The sequence below is a fragment of the Gorilla gorilla genome, chromosome 17 (assembly GCF_029281585.2).
Source record: "Gorilla gorilla gorilla isolate KB3781 chromosome 17, NHGRI_mGorGor1-v2.1_pri, whole genome shotgun sequence".
Classification (NCBI taxonomy): domain Eukaryota; kingdom Metazoa; phylum Chordata; class Mammalia; order Primates; family Hominidae; genus Gorilla; species Gorilla gorilla.
The window spans coordinates 98,244,090-98,257,935 of NC_073241.2; the positions used below are offsets into that span (position 1 = coordinate 98,244,090).

Below are 13,846 nucleotides of genomic sequence, written 5' to 3' on the forward strand. Positions count from 1 at the left end.
TTCTCATGAAGCCTGCTACAGTTCTTCTCTGGTCTCATTTGTTTTCTTAAGTCATAGTAATTCTTCTGATATTAACTAGGATTTTGCTTCCTTAGAAAAGCCTTTCCTGATCTACCTGAATAGATCATATAGCTGTTGCAGTTTTTGCAATTGTCTAGTTGTTTGTGAGATCATTTGATTAGTATCTCTATTGTATGTGACTAGGAGATGGATGAAGGATTGCATTATGTTTGCTAATTCATATATCTCCACAACCCGGCACACTTTTCTCATATTAGGCCTTCAAAAACATTCATGAAAGGGATAAATTTTTTAAAAGAATGAGGGATTTGTGGTTTAAGATAAGCAATAATTTGTGTGCATGAGTCATCGTACTAAAAAATAAAGGTAAATGAGTTTTCATAGATGCATGAAGAGAGGGAAGCTAGGCTCTAGAAGTCAGGATGAATGGATATCTAATTGACATAATTGAGAGGCACAGACAGAGGGGAGCTTCACACACAGAAAAGCGTAATTCTGGAGTGAAATATCTTCCCCTGGGCTTGAGAAATCAGAAAAGAACTATAGATACCTCCCTGATCCTAAACCCTTTTTATGCTCTTACACTCCCTTTCCTCCCTTTGTTCACATTTTTGAAATTTCAGGAGGGCAGAGAAAAGATGTAAGACAAATGAGAGGAAGGGAAATGAAAAGTGGGGTTTGTGCTCGCTACAAAAGGATTAGACATAATAACCAGTGAGAGAACAAACACTCAAGTGTAATATTTATCAAGAGAAGTCTTGATATTTCTGTGACAAAAATGTAGAATTGCAATTTCCAGACATTATTTTTATATGATCTATGGTATAAATAGTATGATCTATAGTATCTATAGTGTAAATACTGATTTGCTTTATCCAACATATGACACAAAATCTTCTTTATAATAGCTCAATTCTTCCACTGATAAGCAGTCTATGTATTCTCTATTTCAAACAATACTTTTGAAGATGAAAAGTTATGGGAAAAAGTGGTCCATATTCTTTTGAGAAAAGCCCCATGTCTCAGGCAAAGTGTTTTGGAAGCTTGTTTACTGAAATCATTCTGGCAACTGAATCCCTTCATTCAGATCACATAATGGATCGCTTTCAGAAAGTCAACGTGCCCGGGCAGTAATGATGTGTCTTAGGAAACTGATGAATTCATCTAAAAGTTGAAAGTCCATTAAAGTTGATTCCTAATGAGTTTGCATTAATGACAGTAGTCAATATTCAAGGAATTACAATGTGTTTATTTTGTTTAGTAACTTTGGCTTCAAAAATAGTTTATTTCATCAGTGGTTTAGCAGGCAAACCTATCAATTTGTTAAATTTTCCTCATATGATATGTCGTTTTTCTTCCAAATCTTACTATTATTTATAAAATCATTCATTTAAGAATACACAATTACAGTTTTTACTGTTATAAAATAGAAATTATTATAGATAACATTATATTGGATCATTTCCTGTTTTTCTTTAACTGTTTACATAGCTTCTATAGCTGAAATACCCTAGAAATTCTGTTTTTAAATGTAGCTATTAATATTGGAGCTATTGATATATGGAAAAGTTCAAGTTTTTAAAATATAAAATGTGTTATATTTTGGTAATTAAATTGGAAAATCATTTATTTTGAAGAATGTCCTGCTTGCAGCAAGTGCTAAGCTACATGTAGGTCCTGTGTAAATTCATAATTTAGTCATTGCAGGAAATGTAGAAATACATCCATGATTTTGTGTACATTTTAGAGTGTATAGGTGGGATTATTGGGTTGAGTGGAACAATGGTCTTTTGCCAAGTAATTTCTGAAGTTAGCAGAGATAAAGAATCATAGTTTTAAAGTACCATTTCTTAATGCCATGTAGAAAGCATGTACTGAAAGTTCCCTACTGGTTTGAAACAATCAATAACTTGCAAAAGTAGTGTGACATTTACCCTAATGTAATATGATTGCTCATGCCTACTCTCAAATGCATGCACGCACACACACACACACACACAGAATTGAATTTTACAAATCTAATTCTAAAATAGGAGATTTATTCTTTTCCCTGTTATATGATTCACTGCTGAAGCAAACCTAAGTGGATAAGGTTTTGCATATATGGAACGTTATTACTAAGAATAAATTAATGATAAGTTTTACATCCTTTCACTTTCATATTCTCTTATACCATTCACTGCTATGTTTTCCTAAAATCAAGAATTTTAAATCTCAGTCCCTACTAAATATAGTGTTTGGCACATCCTCATAACTGTGTGTTAAATGCATAAGTTTAAGTATTGATGCTTCTGTTATTACTATTTGAATTTAATTATGTTTCCTGATTTGTTTTCAACTCTTATACTTACCTTTTATTCTATCAGTAAGGCAAATATAAGGTTATTGGAAGTTTATATTATTATTTAAAATTTCCTTCATGTGTATCAAAAGGTGATATGTTAACCCATATCCAATGAAAACAAAGATGCAAAATTTGACAATTTAAATCACTTATATTTAATAAAATATCGTAGCAAAAATTATGACATTTACGAATGTCAGCTGTGAAGTTATATATTTTTTAATGTTTGATGTAACTAGCATACTACTAATAATCCACTATATTATTACAAAATAATGAGATAAATAATTATTTACCTTCCTATTTAAAAGGACGTAAAACACTATTGTTACAAAGATTATTTAAAATTAAAACTAAAATGCAAGTTTGAGTTAAAATCATAAGATTAGTGTAAACTCAGATTAATAGATCTGAACCGTTCACTATTCTATTTTCTTCTCTTTTTCATTAAAGTGAAATTACATGACATAAAATTAACCATTTTAAAGTGAACATTTAGTGGTATTTAGTAGATTCACAATGTTATGGGACCGCCCTATTTAATTCCAAAGCACTTTCATCACCCTATAAGGAAACAAAGTAAGTGTGATGCAGTAACTCCTCATTCCTCCCTCCCCTAAGCTCCTAGCAACCGCACTTCTGCTTTCTGTCATTGTGGATTTCGGGATATTTCATATAAATGGAATCATACAATATATAATCTTTTATGTCTGGCTTTTTTTTTTTTTTTTTTTTTTTTTTTCGAGACGGAGTCTAGCTCTGTCGCCCAGGCTGGAGTACAGTGGCGCGATCTCGGCTCACTGCAAGCTCCGCCTCCCGTGTTCACGCCATTCTCCTGCCTCACCCTCCCAGGTTAATGCAGGCGTCCGCCACCACGCCCGGCTAATTTTTTGTGTTTTTAGTAGAGATGGGGTTTCACCATGTTAGCCAGGATGGTCTCGATCGCCTGACCTCGTGATCCACCTGCCTCGGCCTCCCAAAGTGCTGGGATTACAGGCGTGAGCTACCGCGCCCGGCCTATGTCTGGCTTTTTAAATTTATCACAATGTTTTCAAGGTTCATGCACATTGTAGCATACATCATTACTTCACACCTTTTTGGGTACTTCATTCCTTTTTGGCCTGTCTGGTATTTGTTCATTTCTACATCTGCTGGTGGATATTGAGTCGTTTCTACCTCTAGCTCTTTTGAATAGTGCTGCTCTGATCATGCATGCACATGTATTATTTGAATATCTGTTTTCAATTATTTGGGGTATATATCTAGGTGTAGAGTTGCTGAGTCAGATGGTAATTCTATCTCTGTAACTTCTGGAGGAATCGCCAAATTGTATTCCATAATGGCGGAACCCATTACCTTTCCACCAGCAATACGTGAGGGTTTTTATTTCTCCACATCCTTGGCAACACTTATTATTTTGTGTTTTTGTTTTGTTTTGTTTTTTATTTTTGAATTATACTCATCCCAGTAGGTTTGGTTTCTCATTGTGATTTTCCTTTGCATTTTCCCAAAGACTAATAATGTTGAAGATATTTTCATGTGTTATTGGCCATTTGTATATCTTCTTGGCGGTTATGTGTACTCAAACTCTTTGACTAATTTTAAATTGAGTTGTATTTTTGTTGGAGAATTGTAAGAATTCTTTATATATTCTGGATACTCTACTCATGTATGAAATGCAAACATTTTGTCCCATTGTTTATGTCATATTTTCACTTTCTTTTGATACACGCAGTTTTACATTTTGACGAATTCTATTTTTTTTTTTTTGTCGTTTATGCTTCTGGTTTCATATCTAAAAACCCATTGTTAAACCCAAGATTCTCCCCTATGTTTATTTCTGATACTTTTATACTTTTAACTGTCATATTTATACCATTAATCTATTTTGAGTTAATTTTTGTATATGTAAGAAAGAGGTCCACATTCATCATTTTCCATGTGAATATCCAGTTGTGACTGCAACATTTTTTGAAGAGACTATTTTTTTCTGCCACTGGATTGTCTTGGCATACTCATCAAAAATCAATTATCCATATAGGTATGGTTTATTTCTCAACTATTTTGGTGTCAATTCTATTATTTTGGTGTGAATGTTTATCTTTATGCCAGTGCTATACTGTTTTGATTGCTGTAAGTTTTGAAATTAGGAAGTGCGAGTACTTCAACTTTGCTCTTTTTCAATTTCATTTTGGATATTCAAAGCCTCCTGAAAGTCCATATGAATTTGAGAATCAGCTTTTCCATTTTTGCAAATAAAAAAAAACGCCATTGGAATTTTCAGAGACTTCACTGAATCTTTAGATTGCTTTTCAGAGTATTAACAGTTTAATGTTACGTATTCTTATCTGTGCATGTATCTTTCCATATATTTGTGTCTTTTTATTTCAGCAATGTATTGTAGTTTTCAGTTGATAAGTCTTTAACCTCCTTGGTTGAATTTATTCCTATGTATTTTATTCTTTCAGGTGTACTTAAAATGGGATTTATTTTCTTAATTTCCTTTTTAGATCGTTGCTCATATGTAGAAGCACAACTAATTTTTGTGTGTTCATTTTGTTTCCTGCAACTTTGCTGAAGTTGTATATTAGCTGTAGTAAATTTCTTTTTCTAGATTTGTTGGAGTTTTCTATGTATAAGATCATGTTATCTCACACATGTTTTACTTTATCCTTTGCAATTTGCATGTCTTTTACTTCCTTTTCTTGCTTAAGTGCTCTTGCTAAAACTTCTAGTACAACGTTAAACAGCAGTAATGGAAGGAGGCACGTTTGTATTGGGGTTCATCTTAGGGGGAAGACTTTCAAACTTTTATCATTGATTATTAGGTTAGCTGCAGGTGTTTCATATGTCATTTACTATGTTGAGAAAAATTTTCAACCTTTTTGTAATTTATTGTTTTCTTTTTTTCTCCCTGATCAAGTATTGCATTTTATCATATGCTTTTTTCTGCATCAACTGAGATAATATGATTTTTCCTTCATTTTGTTAATGTGGTGTTTTAAATGATTGATTTTATTGTGTTGAACTACTCTTTCATTCTAGGATAAACCCCATTTGGTCACAGTGTAAATTTTTCTTAATATTATATTGCATTCCCTTTTCCAGTATTGCATATAGGATAGTTACATCTATATTCATAAAGGATATTGGTGTGTAGTTTTCCTTTCTTGTGCTGTCGTGTCTGGCTTGGGGTCACGGTAATGCTAGATGTTAAAGGACAATAAAAACACCACAAAGCTTTCCTGCCATATTTAAGTTGTCTTTTATTGACTCAGCGATTGCTTGGTTCCATGAACCTTTGACTGCTTTCCAGAGTTCTGACAAAGTGGACTGTGCTGTTTTTCCTTGATTTTGTCAATGTTTCTGTGGCGAGATGCACACTTCAAGCTGCCCACCTTGCCATTTTTGCTGACATCTTGTCACACACGTTATTGATCTTGGGAAATCTAGACCAATATTACTAAAGCAACGGTATGCATTCTGTTTACTTTCACCATTAATAAAAATGATTTTAACCCAAATGTTAGTTAAATGACATTTTTAAATACATTTTCCTCTATTGGACTTCTTAAAAACATAGCATTCAGTGTTAGAGTAATCACAACTTATTACTATAAAAAATCAGTGTGATATTGATTTTGGTCTTCAAACTTAAATAATATTAATGGATTCATTAAGAATACTGTAGTAAGTGATAAAATTTAGCATTGGATAATATACATGTGTGTACATATATATTGGTTACTTACATATTAGGTTTTATTTAAATTTACAGATTTATATGAGTGTATGAATGTATATTATTATTCTCCAAAGTTTTAACTGTGTTTAAATGGCTCTTCGTGTACTGATCCAGATCAAATTTTATATATGTTCTTTGGTTTGTTGTCACTAAACATAAGGTAATGATTGGTAATTTAGCTTTCTTAAACTAGAATATCCACAGTGATTACTTTTAACAAATTGTGTTTACTCCATCTATGTGATTCCAAAGACATAGTTTGGCATGGTTAAAAAAAAAAAAAAAAAAAAAAAGAATGACAGATGAAACACGGAAGGCAGGAAAGAAGACACAGAAAAAAAGGAAAACAAGAAGGAAGGGAGGAAGGGAAAAAAAGCAAAGAAAGAAGAGTAAAGGAAAGAGGAACAAAAGAAAAAGTAAGGCAATTAGTTGCAGGTAGGAATGCATCATGGTATCTGTTTGTGTAAATTAAAAGGAAAAAAAATAACGATCTAGCCTACTATTTTTATTTCAAAACAGTTATTTTTGCCAATATATCCCTCCCCTCCCCAAACGACCTATGTTAAAGGAAGTTCTATATTCGCTGTGAATTAGCCATTTTCATACAGGATCACCAATAAAGACGGGCTGTTATAAAATCAGATTCTACCAATAAGTATTTTCACATTTTCATTCACGAAGTAAAAGCATGCACTTCAGTATGTGTTAGATGTGGAAGCATCTCAAACGATCAGTAAAGAGATGTCATCATCAATTACTTTTTTAAAAATAGGAATAGACCAGGGATGAAAAAACTCTGATATTGAACATACAAAATATAATATTTTTGAGAAGGATAGTTTTTTGAGATTAATAAATTTAGTTTGGAATCAACTGTGGGAAGTTGGAAGACTGGCTGGCTATGTGCATATGTTTGTGATAAACTAATTAAGGTGGTTATCACAATGACAGACTGAAAATGCAGCAGGATCAGATCACATATAGGGAGTAAAATTAGATTTCATGTGATTAAAAGTGCATCTGGACCTTAATAGCTTCTTCTGCTGCTTCATATTTGGAATGTAAGTTTTGTTTGTATTTTATTCTAATTTTAAATAAGACAGAATTACAGAAATGCGAGATAAAAATCCTTTGGTGGGGGAATGCTGGCAAATAGATGACCTTTTATGAAATGGTTTATAAAAGAGATAGGGAATTAGACTGGGAATGGTGGCTCACACCTGTAATCCCAGCACTTTGGGGGGATGAAGAGGAGGATCATTTGAGGCCCGGTCAAATCATTTCACCAGCCTGGCCAACACGGTGAAACACTGTCTCTACTGAAAACATAAAAATTCACTGGGCACAGTGGTACATGCCTGAAATCCTAGCTACTTCAGAGGCTGAGGCATGAGAATCCTTTCAATCTGGTACATGGAGATTGCAGTGAGCTGAGATCACACCACTGCACTCCAGCCTGGGCAACAGAGTGAGACTGTCTAAATAAATAAATAAGATGGGGAATTGGATAGATCAACAAAAATCAATTAGGTATGAAAATGGAGAGCAACTCTTTTTAGGATGTTTAGATAGTACAGCAGAATTAGCAGATATACACTACAATTAAATATTTTGTGAGGTCTAGTTCATCATGGTAAGAAGGCATTTTAAGGCATAGCAGAATGATGTTATTTTATATCACCAACCCCCTCTAAAGTTGCAAGGTTTTAATAACTGATCACAGAAAATATGAGAACTCCCTGGGCCAGGAGTTTCTAGTGTCACAGATGTAGACAGGGTATAGGCTGAGGACACACAGCACATTTAGCTCCTGAGAAAGTAAGTTGCCTTTTACCTCTAAGGAAAACAAGACTAGTTCTACTGTAGAAATAGTTAATTCTTAGTTCTAGAATTCTAATTTAAAAAGCAACTCATGAAGTCAACAACTGGCTCTTTATTCACATTATATTGTTTTCAGTGCTGTGTTTGACTTCCTCTGAAATCTTTCTTCTTTAGGCATTACATTCTTTCTCAGCCAGGATGAAAGCTGTGCCATAAGAACCAATGGCTTAAGGCTTTAGAGTTTGAAGATGAAAAATGAAAAATTAGCCCTGGGATGGCTGTTACTAAAAAGGGGGGGAAAAAAAACAGATGATGGTGAGGTTGTGAAATAAAAGGAAGGCTTATACACTGTTGGTGGGAGTGTAAATGAGTTCAACTGTTGTGGAAATCAGTGTGGTAATTCCTCAAAGACTGAAAAACAGAACCGCCGTTCAACCCGGCAGTCCCATTACCAGGTACATACCCAAAGGAATATAAATCATTTTGTCATAAAGACACATGCATGCATCTGTTCATTGCAGCACTATTCCCAATAGCAAAAACATGGAATCAACCTAAATGCCCATCAGCAGTAAACTGGATAAAGAAAATATGGTACATACACATCATGGAATACTATGCAGCCACAAAAAAAGAATGGGATTATATATTTTGCAGGCACATGAATAGTGTGGAAGCTATTATCTTTAGCCAGCTAACGCAGGGACAGAAAACCAAACAAAGCATGTTCTCACTTACAAGAGGGTGTTAAATGATGAGAACACATGGACACATAGGGAAGAACAACAGACACTGGGGTCTACAGGAGGGTGGTGGGTGGGAGGATGGAGAAGATCAGAAAAATACCTAATGGGTACTAGGCTTAATACCTGGGTGATGAAATAATTTGTACAGCAAACCCCCATGATACGAATTTACCTACATGTACCCCTGAACATGAAAACAAAAAATAAAAGTAAAAAAAAAATTAGCTCCAGGAACCAAAATGTCAGCATACGTTTACTTAGTAATATGAATTTAACCAATCCCATTTTGGTTGTGTAAAAGCTGTTACCGAACTCAAGAAAATATTTTGTAAATTTTTACAAGAACAGTAGCGTGACACCAACCCAAATCACTACATTTGTTATTTTTCATGCTCAAAGCAGTACATTTGTCTGACTTGTTGATATCATCTGGCTACTTGATTAAGGTAAATTTTGAGATTTGATCCTGGAGAGAAGACAATTTTCTACAAAGTTAGTAAGGTCTATATAGTTTCAGTCCTGGGTTAGAAAAGAGCAACAGCCTCCTGATTCTATTAAAAATAACACTTTCTTGATATATTTTGATAATCCTTAAAACACTACTCTGTAAGTACTGTTTTAGACAGTTAGATATAAAGAAAAACATACATTAAAACATTCAAACTCTGTTTAATGCTTTTTACTCACACACTAACAGTCCAGCCCAGTGGTTCTCAAAATGTAGTATCTAAACCAGCAACATTAGCAAATGCAAATTATCAGGCCCCATCCTAGGCCGTCTGAATCAGAAACTTTAGATATGGGGCCTGGAAATTTGTTTTAACAAGTCACAAGTTGTGTCAGCACAAACTAAAACTTAGAATCTAGCCTATGTATTTGCATTGAATAAGTTATTTATATGATGACAGTGTCTTTAAGGTGAGGATAGTATATACGTTTTTTAGTCATTGTATTGGTTGTTAAGAGGCAGCTAATAAATGTGTGGTCCAACTTATAAGAGAAATGGGACCAGAGGCTGGAAAGGAAAAGAAAAAGAATGAAGCCCTTATCCTAGGTTCATGCTTATTATTTGATTTTGGCCAAGTAATACTCTTTGTAATACACTTCAGTTTCATAATTTCTAAACACAGAGTTTGGAATAAATAGTTGAGATCCTCTTTACTCCAAAAGTCCATGACCTCGTCACGTTTTTCACAGTTTAGCTATGAGTTTAAATAAATGTCACTAATTTGGGTTCGTGTGTACAACGCAATATTTCCTTGGAATTTCAGTGTATTTTCACTAAAATGACTATTGGCTTCTGATGTAGCTTATTGTACTCTTTCTAGTTGCTGGATTTATTTCTTTTTAATTCACCCAGTTGAATTTGATATGGTTGTTGACATAATTGAGATATTTTTCATTTCCTATTTCTCTGTGACTGGCCATCACTTTCTGTTTTCCCATCATTTGATTATGCTTAATTTAATGGCATTTAAATTCCCACAGCATTTGGCAGCCTTTCTAATTCTCTCTAAATTACAGAAAAATAAATGAGAGAAAGCATCCATACATCAGTAACTAGAAAGAATCATCTCTTTGCTTTTTGATGAACTTTTATTTAATTTTCCATTGGATGGTTAGTGTCTGTGTGTGTGTGTGTGTGTGTGTGTGTGTGTGTGTGTGTGTGTGTGTGTGTTTGTGTGTGGTCCTACTTTAAGACAAACCAGCCAGGGGTGGTGGCTCACGCCTATAATCCCAGCACTTTGGGAGGCCGAGGTGGGCAGATCACCTGAGGTCAGGAGTTCCAGACCAGCCTGGTCAACATGGTGAAACCCTGTCTCTACTAAAAACACACAAATTAGCCGGGCGTCATGGCACATGCCTGTACGCCTGTAATCCCAGCTACCTGGGAGGCTGAGGCAGGAAAATCACTTCAACCAGGGAGGCAGAGGTTGCAGTGAGCCGAGCTGGTGCTACTGCACTCCAGCCTGGGCAACAGAGTGACACTCGGTCTCAAAAGAAAAAAAAAAAACAAAAACAAAGACAAAACAAAACTAACCAAACAGGAAGTCAATAAAGCTAAAGAAAGTGTAATTTAACAGGAAGTCAATAAAACTAAAGAAAGTGTAATTTTAAATCACTTTCTACTTCACAGGCAGTTCCTATTCTATTACTCTGAAAACACATTCCTCCATTTATTTCCAATATATGAATAAATTTACATACAGAGACAGTGCAATTTCACTAGATGCTCTTATCTCCTGCAGCAGTGTTTTTAAAAGTTGGATCATGGTCCTATCTCTGCCAGATAGGGTGCTTTCTGAAGTAAAACTTCGGAATTACTAGGCATGTAACTTGGGACCCAGGAGCACATATATTTTAAAACATAGGTAATTTTTATGTGCACTATATTTGGAAAATGACAAATCACCACCAATTTTCTCAAAATACATTATAATAACCTTTGCAATATGCAAAATATTTTAGCTTACAGCATGTCCTCAAATAATGTCTTTCATCATAACAGTAAGAGAAACAAAATCTATTCCCTGCTGCAGTCACTATGTGGAGTTTGAGACTCTCCCCATGTCTGCATGGGTTTCCTCCAGTTATTCCTGTTTCCTCCTACATCCCAAAGACGCATCTGCTAGGTGAATTGGCGTGTGTAAATGGTCCTAGGCTGAGTGACTGCGGGTGTGTGAGTGGCCCTGCAGTGGGAGGGTGTCTTGTCCAGGTGGGTTCCCACTTGGTACCCTGAGCTGCTGGGATAGACTCAGGCCACCTGTGACCCTGAACTGGAATAAACAGGTTGGAAAAGGAATGAATACATATTATCGTAAAATAAAAATTTATAAAGCATGCAATCATCCTGTGGATGCATTAAAATAAACCATGCAATAAAAAAGTCCTCAGCAACCTCACCTTATATGTGCTTGTTTTTGGATTGCATGGAGGCTGGAGGTGCCCTTGACAATCTTCAGTTTGGAAACATTTATTCGTTTATTTATCACACCACCACTACTATCTCCGACCTCACTGATTCACCAGAAATTGGATAAATAATTGTCTCATTTTTATGAGTCTTTCTTAAATGTTTGTATAGCTCACACTTATTTCAGTGTTTAATATTAGAAGCATTTGCGGATTTTAATTTTTAAATTTCATGATGTTTTTGTGACCAGAAACAAGCCATAGGAACTCAACTCTCATTTATATCCATTAGCCAGTGGTAAAATTGGTTTGTTATACATTGTTTCACATAAAATCACAGTTTCCAAGAACCTATGGATGACTTTAGGTGAGGACTTACTGTATTTTTGATTTAGGCACTACTGGGGGGAGAGAGAGAGAGAGAGAGAGAGAGACAGACAGAAAGAGAGAGAGAGAGAAACGTGAATGAGGGCAGCGATTGAGATAAATATATTTTGTTATTGGTAATCTCAAGTGATGTATTTTCAAGGCTATTTTATATATCTTCTAGTTACATTTAAGTAGATATCACAAATAAAGTATATTTTCCCATCTGCTGCACTCACGCTTGAAGCTCTGTGCTGGAGACAGGTTGGTGGCTGTTTAGTGGCATTGGCCTTGACAGCATGTGCAAGGAGCAGCGAAATGTGAGAAGTCTTCCCCGCCAAGGTGAGGCAGGTGTGAGGAGTGGTAGCATATGGACACATGATTAACTGGCTGGGTATGTATTACAAAAATAATTCTACCTTAAGCTAGTTAAAGTTAATTATCCTACCTTGCCTTATGCCAGATAGAATGAATTCATTTTTTTCTAAATATATGGTTTATTTGGCACAATTTGGGTGAATGTAGTTGAGATGCTTTTTACCCATATTAATGAGCACTTCATAATGAATACTTTGTCCTTTGGCTGTATATACAATATAGAAAAAAAGAAAATTTGAATTTACAATATTTTTTGAAATCCAGATTTGTCCTTTATTAAATAATTATTTTAGTTGTAATGTTTTCTACTCTTTTTATTTGAGTGACTATTTGTTGGCCTAACTTGGATTAGGTTGGTACAAAAGTCATTGAGGTTTTTGCCATTTTTGCATCAGCCTAATACCATATGAGGAATGCCTCTCTCATTATTTCCGATAAGATGTGTCTTATCCACTTTTTGCTTATTAGCATGTAACTCATTTTAAGGAAAAAATCAATTTCAGTCGGTGTTTAGTTTTAATAGTTGTAAAGTACGAATGAAGATTTTTTTCCAAACTGAGGTAAAGTGTTTTTTTCTATGACATATAGGCAGAATGAGTTTACAAATGTTGCAATCCCTCTCCTTGTTTAGTTCATGTGGAATTGAAATACGTAAATAACGGAGACAAGGAATATTAAGCCTTATTTTTATAAAAGGCGCAAGTTATCACATCTTATCTATTATAGGTATGAGAAATTTCATGTAAATTCGGTTAGCATCTATTCCTTCCTTTGTTTATTCATGTAGTCAACAAACATTTTCTTAATATTAGATCAGTTAGTTTGGTTGTAGATAACAGAATAAATAGATAGATAGATAGATAGATATGCATCTATCTATCTATGCTATTACCTATGTAATAGAAGGAATTTGATGATTTGGAAGGACTAGGGGAACCAGCTCTTCACTGGGCATGCTGACCTAACACCCGGTAGACTACCACAGCATGTGCCAAACTAAAGAATGGGCACCTCTGGGAAGTACCAGAAGATGCAGGGGTCAGGATGCCACTGTCCCATCGGCTCACTCCATGATCACTCAACCCTAGCTGAGAGTGAGAAAGTTTCCCACAGAACTGGGCCTGCTAGCTTTGTATCTCCTTGTTGCCTCTTTTCCTGCTTTAATCAGTTCCAAATCCAGATCTCTTTTTTCCAGCATCTAAATCTAATCTGCAGCTCTAGCTTCCAGGAAGTCAGGGAAATGTGGATGTTTTGTGGTACATGAGGGAAAACTAGAAGGAAGCTGGAAAAGATGTTGAGATGTGTTTGAGACACATACAAGGTAGACAGGGGCTATAAGGTTGGTAAGATACACAATGTGACAGCTGTCCTCATGAGGCTTACAGTCAAGTGGAGAAAACTAAAGTCAATCAAATCATCAACAAAAAGTCTCTTGAGGTGACTCTGTTCAATGTTACAAATTAGTACATTCGTTGCATTGCTTTCTCCGGGAAATGATGACTCAGATTGAGG

The 13,846-nt window shown here is 35.0% G+C and overlaps 1 protein-coding gene across 36 annotated transcripts in view; it reads left to right on the top strand.

Annotated features, from left to right (window-relative positions):
• The window catches only part of CCDC102B (coiled-coil domain containing 102B), a 467,886-nt gene that overhangs the window by 179,762 nt on the left and 274,278 nt on the right, over positions 1-13,846 (top strand). The window lies entirely within an intron of this gene.